Source organism: Streptopelia decaocto (assembly GCF_964273445.1).
Source record: "Streptopelia decaocto genome assembly, chromosome: 4".
Classification (NCBI taxonomy): domain Eukaryota; kingdom Metazoa; phylum Chordata; class Aves; order Columbiformes; family Columbidae; genus Streptopelia; species Streptopelia decaocto.
Genome location: NC_138658.1, coordinates 2,289,576 through 2,297,895, shown reverse-complemented (window position 1 = coordinate 2,297,895; position 8,320 = coordinate 2,289,576).

The following is an 8,320-nucleotide window of genomic DNA, read 5'->3' as shown; positions in this document are numbered from 1 at the left end:
GAAAAAGAAATCAGTCTAAGGTAGACGTGCAACATAGAAAATGTCAGTCTGAGCAGCTGAAGTTTGTCTGCTGGTGTTTCTAGGCTAATTTAGACCACAAAGGATGAAAACTGTGCACAGAAAATTAATTTAGGGGGACTTCTATAAGCTCTCTATGTTCCTATATATCCTGAATTTAGTTTACTGATCTGAAATTTTCTGCTGTGGGAAGTTTCCAGCAACATTAGCTAGGGGTGTTGCTTTACGTGGATCCTATAATGATTACACAAAGTGTAATCTCATTGTATAATGCATGCAAATGTGTAGCTTGATGGCTGGATGAGCCAGGGTTTCAAGACGCAGCTGAAGCCAGACTTTCAACAAAACTCAGCTCAGGGGCTAAACCATTTCAAAAATCTTGTCACAATTATCAAAACACAAGTTGATAATACACTTGATGTTTTTTATTTCACATCTTATTTTAATTCAAATTCCCTATGTTTACGTAAGGGCAGAAAATTTTCTTTGGAACGATGAAAGGGTTTTATTCACCATCGGTGGCACAGCATTCACAACAGCAATTAGAATTAGAAAGAAATATGACCTGTAAAAGTACTATTCATTTCTTGTGGGTATATTAAAAAATTTGAAACAATTATCAAATCGTCAGCCAGTTCCTTTATAGCACAAAATTTACAAAGCTAACAGAAGAAAAAGAAACGTGGAAATGCTTTAGAGTTAAATTCTCAGCATCAAATACCTGAAGGAACCAGTTAACATTATCGCACTGTACAATATTTAATCAAAGTTATAATTCCCTTAGAAATTTTAATTAATTTTTATTGAATATAGGTAACATTCCTCAACCACTCCACTTGTCATTGTCATGTATTCATAACACCAAGCAAGGCAATATTGAAGACTGCTTGAAGAGCAGTGTGAAATGGAGGAGTAAACTGAGGGGCCAGGACTCGTATCATGTATTTATGCAATTATTACCATACATTGGGTAATAATACATTTTCAGCTCCTGAAGTCACATGAGCCTATGGTAACCTAACTTCTTTTTTCCTCCATTACTTCTATTTACATGGTATTGTGGTTAATCAAGAAATTCAAACAAAAAAACCCAACAACCCAGCCCAAAAGACAAGCGTTAATCAAAGGAGCAGTCAGAATCCTTGTCCTACTGTGCTTGTTTTCCCTAAACCTGGTTCCAGTTTCATGAAAGACATTTTGATTCTTCTGTTTTTTCAACTATAACAACCTGATATGTAGTTAAAGGAAAAGTTCTGGACCTCAGGGTTCTAAGGTTTGGATGTTCGAACCTTAAAAGCTCATGAACCCATAGCTACATGATAGGTAAATAGTACGTACGTGTGGATTAGGTAAACAGACAGACGTAGATAATGAAAGTTGTGCATAAAAGCATTTTCTAATATTTGAATGTTTGTGGTACCACAGAGTGATTAACAACCACTGAATTCTGCACAGTACATAGCACATATAGAAAATGAAAAATGAAAATGAGAACTAATCTTCTCTTCAGATTCCACCTTTCTGGTAATTGGCAATTCTGTTCTCACTGACTTTCTCATTATTTACTTCTTAACAGCCTAACTGTTTAATATGTAACCAACACTCTTTTAAACGCTATCATCTTAAATCTCACTATGTTCCTGAAAATGTTTGTTTTTTTGGTTTTTGGGTGGTTTATTTTTTTTAAATCATCTGTGCATAAGGCTCTGACTCCTCACTTGGTGTTTTGTGGCTTTTCACAAACCTGTCCATTGGCCCTTCTTCCTACTAAATACAGCTTTTACTTTTACGTTTGAAACATTAAGAAGGGCAGGTATTGAAAAACTGCGAATTTCTGGCTACAGGCTCAGGGAAGTTTGACTTTGACAATACGTTGCAACATGTAGATGTTCCTAGTAGACCTGTTAAAAAGGATTATTATTTCAAAACATTTTGATGGGATTTAGAGGAAAAGAATTCATGAGCTCTCTCCCTGTCCTGAGAAAAGGTTTGTTCTACAGTAATTTGCCCATTTTCCCAGTCTTTGGCTGACTTTTTGTTTGTTGTCAATGAGTAGGTGTCAGGTATGTTTTGGTGGGTTTCTCATGGGAGTACTGAGGAAGAATCCCACCTTCATCCGATGGTCACAGTGAGGCAAACTGCAGTTATTCCATTGGAGATTTCTTTGGAAAGCTGCTGACTTTAACTGTTTATTTTTAGAGACAGCATGAGAGGTTTCCTGTTCATCAAAATGTGAAAGGGCTACTCAAGTTAATAGTAGTTGTTACCTCTGCTGAAGTTATTATGTAAAATTCAGTGACAGGGATGCAATTTACTTATATTGTCCTAGGACTTGCTAAAAACTCTTCTTACTGTAAAAAATGCACTAAATCTGTAAGAAGCCATTGCCAATTGCCTACTGGAAGAACAATACTTGCAAATTTTAGTGTAACTTAGCTCTTTTAAATAACATACACAGTTAAGTACCTACTGGTAAGGTAAGAAAAATAGGAGCTACAGAGCTGGGCAGCGTACAGTTGGCATGAGGTGAAGAGATGGAGGCTTCCTGTTATAAATAATTAGGCTAATATAACAACACTAAGGTTAGTTCTCTACTGCTGTTAGTCTGGAGAGATATAGAGATCATGGGATTGGTTTATTCTTGTACCTGGTTTGGATCTTAAAAGAGCATTCTCCAGATGATGTTGACTGGAGCAAAAGCTGAGCCCTCATCTCAGTCATTTAAAGAAGGGGTCAATTCGCCGCTGCTGTGAATCTCCTGAACAAGGAGAATTCAGTCCATAAACAACTCATCCTTTGGTAACCCCTAAATAGTGCTTTGACTCCATTTATATCCTTTCCCGTTCCTATCCACCAACTTTTTCAAGCCTACCCAGTCACTAATGAGACACTATCCATCTTTATAATCTATTCCTCGTTACTTCTCATAGTCCATCCTCACCAACCTCTGTGCCTCTTGGCTTGGCAAGAGCAGGGTGGCTTCGTAACCCATGACACTGGGTGGCATTGTGGGAAATGGGAGAGAGTGGCTTCCCAGCAGGACAACCTGGTGGAACTTTGAGTTGGTGGTGGCTGGGATTTCAATCCGCTTTCAGGATCAGTGTCTGCCCTGCAGTCAGCATGAACACTGTCAGCGTGCAGCAGGGCTGCTGCTGGGTTTATTGCCAGTAAGCTCACTGGGATGATGAAATGAACCAGATTTATGTCTTGATGTCTTACGTCTCAGTTTTGGAAGCAGGAAATAATATTCCCTCCCTCTATTTGAATTTCCTTGTTTTTCAGCATAACTCCAAACGCATGCACCTTGTTTCCTCTGTGTCTTTGATCCTTTTATACTTGCTCCATTAAAGTTATCTTTAGCTTTGTTTGTCTTTGCCTCAGACATCAGTCAGCAGCGTTGCTTTGATGGTTGGACAAGGGTGGCGTTTGGCTGTGAAGATGCAGTGATGTTTCCACAGGGAGGCACCAGCTTTCTGATTTGCTCCTCGGAATGATCCAGCCCCTTGCTGGGCGACGTTCCAGAGGACGCGCAGCAATCTCTGGCTGCGGCGCTGCTTTCTGGGCTTAGGAAAAGCCAGAATCCACACAGGTTTAGACAATCTGGACTTGGTGGAAAAATGCGTCCAAATTTCATTAGATGTTTTTTTTTTTCCTCTGATTTTCTTGAAAAGTGAATTCTTATAATGGTAATAGCTAAGAAGTAATGAGAAAAATATTTCTTGCAGATTTATCATAGCTATTGTGAGTGAATGTTGTCCACCGCCTCAAAGTCACTGAAGACTAAACAAATAATTTGAATATTCTTTTATTCAAAATGGAGAGGAACCTTGACTACTTCCTCTGCCCACCTGCATATACATAACCCATGGATGTACCAGAAAGACATATTAGGGTTGGAAATCAAATGAACACAAAGCATTTCCTAGATGCTTTAAAATAAAAAGAACGTATCTCAGCAACAGTCTTTGTATTCACGCTTCACTAGCCAAGTAGGTGCTGTACACAATAATCTTACCTACTTAAAACCATAACGAGAGCATTAAAAAGACTGTGCTGTTGTAGCAACATCCCATGGCACTGTTCACTCTACATGTTTGTGATACGCAGATCGGTGTTTTAAATAGTCAAAAAAGTCTTCAATATAATCTGCTATTTTAAGCTGTTCTTTTGGGGGAGGGGGTGGCACTGAGGAGGGATACAATCAGCTATGGAGAATAAAATGATATCTTCTCACTAGGTTTCAGGAACAGATAATTTCTCATTTACAAATCTCTGCTTCAGGCAGAATTCAATAAAATATACAAAGCTTTTGTGGCTTTGTGAGATTCTGTAGTGCAGCAACTGGATAGATTTTTATTGAACCTGTATTTCAGAAATTTATTGAGTAACAGCCATGAGGTTTTCAGCTTCAGAGCAGTGTTGCAGGTTTATTATAGAAACATCCAATTGCAATGCTCTGTTTAAGGCTGTTCAGACATTTGTGCTAGATCCCTTCTATTCAGCAGCTTTGTTACTAAGTCCAACAGAAGTCTGAAGTTTGCAATAAAACGGGCTTTAAAAAATCTCTGATCACGGGCAAATGTTGATGTATTATGAAAATTGCAGATTATCCATCTTTCTTCCCTCTCTTCTCATTTTAACATTTTAATTCATCCATAATTTATGTACACCTTGGGTTTGGGTCTTCACACATTACTCTATGTCATTTACTTTTTGTTCCCAACAGTTAAGCCACCATTTCAATTTTTCTCCATCTTCTTGAGTATCTTCAGTTTTTAGGGTTGTTTCTAATTGCTGAATTACCAGTGAATGGGCAGCAAAAGGTACCAAGAGAGAGGAGACAAGACCAGAAATGTTTAGGTTTCCAAAGAACATTCCTTAGGGAATCTGAAGTTGGAATTGTGGACAACGAAACTGCAGTAGCTTCCATTGGCATTTCTTTTTGGGGATAGGAAATGTTTGCTCCTGGGAATTAATGTAATTGATAATAACTGTTTTCTTTTAATCAGATTTATTTTGAAGACCATATCCAGAATGTGACGTTAGGTTGTTCTGGTTTGTTGGTTTGGGGGGTTGTTTTGTTTTTATTTATTTTTTAAAAATTGCTGTAAAATCCTTTTATTTTTGGTACACAGAACGTTTGACATATTTTATAAACATGCTACAAAATACTTTTAGAGAAGACAGACAAGTATTCCTCCGGGTATATTTACTTTTGGGGGGATAGAAAAAAAAGGATGCTTTAAAAACATTCACAACAAGCCTACTTGTATGAAAATAATATGCCTGGAATATATTTGCAAAGAAAAGCCAGAGATGTTGTGTTTTCTAATTTTAGCAATAGTACACATGAATGTGTGACCAGGAGCTAAGAAAGAAAGAAAGTTATATTCCTGTAAATTTAACACAAAATAATTATGTAACGCTTTCGAAATCAGAAGTGATTTGATTTTTGATGGATGGCAAATGATTTTTCTTAAGAAAGACTATGCCAATATTAGTCCTAGAAACTTACCATACAATAACATCTTTTTTTCAGGTTTAATTCCGTTAATTTGCACCTTTAGTGGGGAAATTTTAGGCTGTTGCTACTTGTCTCATACTTTATTAAAAGGCAGCATTGCCATTGCTGTTTCTCAGAATCTCCGCGTAGTGAATGGTGCCTCAGGTACCTCGGTGCAAGCTGACGTTTTGCTGTTATGTTTTGAGATTAGGTCTCTTTCTGGGAAGAACACTAAGATAAGAGAAATTCAGCCTGACAGTGAAAATGAATGGTTATATAAAGATATTCCATAAAGCCATGAAGAAATCCTGTCACCTCCTTGGCTAGTCTAATGGCATGGCTATTAGAAAATAACCAGTCGAAATGATGTACACTGGCCAGTTATCCCGTGTAGAGGGACCATTATGTCCAAGGCAGTTCCAAGAGAATATAGTGGTGATCTCTCTGCTGAAAACAAAATCCTTGAACCAGTTCTCCTGTCCAGCTGGAGAGGAATTTGTAATTTGCCCACATGAGCAGGCACGTGTGTTGATTTTTGGAAATCGGCCTCTAATTAGCAGGTGTTTAATATTCCAAATGTACTCATTCAGGTATCCACAAGCTTCCACTGCTGCTCTGTATGCAAGGACATTCTCATCCGTAGGTTAGTAATGGAAAGCAAATTGGGTCACAAACAGATGCTGAAAGAGCAGCTAATGTCCTGAAAAGGAAGTCTTGCAGGTATTCCACAGTCTTATTAATTAAAAAAAAAATGTAGTAAAGAAGTCAAGATGCTGAATAAATTGGGTCTTTCCCTAGGACAGAGGAAAACTCATCAGATTATCAAGCCAGTCCCTGATGGTATAACCTGAGAGCTACTCTTATCTGTTCTGGTGGAACAAAAGGAGAGCAGTGAAACTGTGGACTAATATTACATAGGCTGAGCTTTTATTACTGTGCCTCTTCCCATGGCAGCGTAGCGTGTCATCTCAAAGGCGTTCTAAATTTATGGCACTACATAACGTGCCAGCAGAGGGGTTGGGTATGTGTGCTCTTCATCCGTATTCTAGTGGAGCATTAATGCAAAGTGTTTTCAAGAATATAACCTGTGCTTGATGAACCACACTTCAGTAGCTAAAAAGCAGGTTATGTAGTTCCCCCTGCTAAAAAAAAATAAAATAAAATAAAAAAGGAAAATGCACCCAGGCAGCAGATGTATCATTATACGCACCATGGCATAGCCTATTGCTTCACTATTTCACCATTATTCTTCAGTTTAGGGGGATCACTGAACTGCTGCGCAAAACACTTCTGAAAAGAGGCAACGGGGAGAACACAGCCTTAAAGTGAAGAGAGTTTGAGCACCAAAACAATAATTGCTCATCGCTGTATTTGCATTAACACTTTGGTGGAAGAGAGTTACAATCCATCCTTTGCATACACTTATTATTGTAAATAACATTACTCCTAAGAAAAATATCAGAAAGGACTTTCAAATAAGTTGGCTACAAGTAACATCACTATGTTTTGGTGGCTTATTTGATGGTGTCTTAGTTGAGTCTTCTGTCTTAATTGTTTTTCTAGGCTTTTACGTGATATTACAGGTCAAGATGATAGATCAAACATGCTTAACATCTATTACCAAAACCCACTGTTTGAGACAGAAAAGTAGCTTTGAATCTGGTACTATTTTTAAAGTATGGACAAACAAGTGTCTAGTTTGTGAATCTTTGGGAGAGTATCATTTTTTTTTTCAATTAAAATGTTTTTTCAATGACTCCACAGCTGTGACAACATTCAGAAGGTCTGATATCAATTTCATTATATCATAAAAAAGTGAGTAATTTCAGATAGTTAGCTCCAGCCTTTGTTTCACAAGAGGAGTGCAACTGTTTTGGGAGCCTTTCGTCATCCTTTAGTTTGACTTGGATCATTTGGCATGAATCTCGCAGACTTTTGGTGGATAATGGAGTTTCTTTTAATTATTGTATTGAAGAGCTCATCTCTAGGCCTACATTCCACAGGGTTGTTTTTTTGCTGTTTGTCTGTTTCATTTCGTTTTAATTTCTTTCCCATTCCTAATGAAAAATCGGTGGGTGCTCGGTCCATTACACAGCAGCTGGTATTGAAAAAGGTTGCTATACTTCTAATTGCAACAACCCATGTAGCATAATATGAAGAAAGCATCCCAGAAGACCTTCCCTCAGCCTAAGCTCTGCTCAGCAGAAACACAGAGCTGAAGTGAAGTATTTTGAAGCCACTTGTATCTTTTCTAGATTTCAGGCCATTTGTAAGCAGCCCGTAAGGACTGATTTCAGCAAACAGGGATTAGACTCTCCCAGCTGTCTTGCATCAGTGTACAAGAGGAATGATAACGCAAGGGCCGATAGGCCACTGTAATTAGAATATTCAGGAGTAATCCTTGTCAGGCTTCTTAGCCAGGTTTATTGATGCTTATAGGGAGGAAATTAAAGCTGTGCCAAGACCTTATAGAGCACAGCCCAGTCAGCAAAGGAAGGGTTCATGTGAGGTGATGAAAATAAGTTGTGGTACCTCAATTTCTTTCTTGAAACTTAACAAATGGTCAAACTTAGCAATGAAACCTGGATCTCTGTGCCGCCTCCTTGCTTGAGGTTTTCATTTTTACAGTATTCTTTATGTGGCTGATACCTTGCAAACAAATAAGGGAACATAGAAGAACTGTCTCTTGTAGCAAAGGCAGTGTATATTAATAGTTAAAAGCCATACCAATACACATAAAAAAGTGGTTTTCATTTCTGCGTTCTGTGTAAAGGCAATGCATGTTGTCCTGGTACATCA